A 525-nucleotide genomic window follows, 5' to 3' on the forward strand; every position below is an offset into this window, starting at 1 on the left:
TGGGGCAGCCTGGAGCCTCTGATGCCGGGCCCACAGGCTCCTGGGCAGAGGAGACTGGGTGGGCGGGGTGGCTCGGAGTTTCTGGAATCGCGTCCCTTTCCTGGGGCTGCAGAGCTGGGGAGTCCCCAGCACATTACCAAATACAGTAGAAAGGAGGCTGTGGACCACACGCTGACCACAGCGCCGTCCACCCTGGCGGGGCGCCACGTGTGCCTCGAACAGGGCAGGCCTGGCCAGCTGCTCGGGGAGCCTGGGTCCTGCCTGCTCTCCTGGCTCTCTGTGGCTCTCTTCTGCTCCTGCCAGCCTCCACATTTTTGTATCTTTTTCTCATTGCGTGGCCCCCTTGTCTTTAAAAGGCTAAATGCTCTGTACTAAATTTGGTCACACAGCGCTCCAAGATTCCCTGGAATGTCCTCAAGTTTCAAACAGCTCTGACGGAGGGGCGGCCCGCCCCCGCCTGGGGATTGGCTGCTCCTCCCGGGGCCGGGCCGTCGTGGGGCCTTATTGGCCGCTGGCGGGACCAGC

This window comes from Bos javanicus, chromosome 16 (genome assembly GCF_032452875.1).
Source record: "Bos javanicus breed banteng chromosome 16, ARS-OSU_banteng_1.0, whole genome shotgun sequence".
NCBI lineage: Eukaryota > Metazoa > Chordata > Mammalia > Artiodactyla > Bovidae > Bos > Bos javanicus.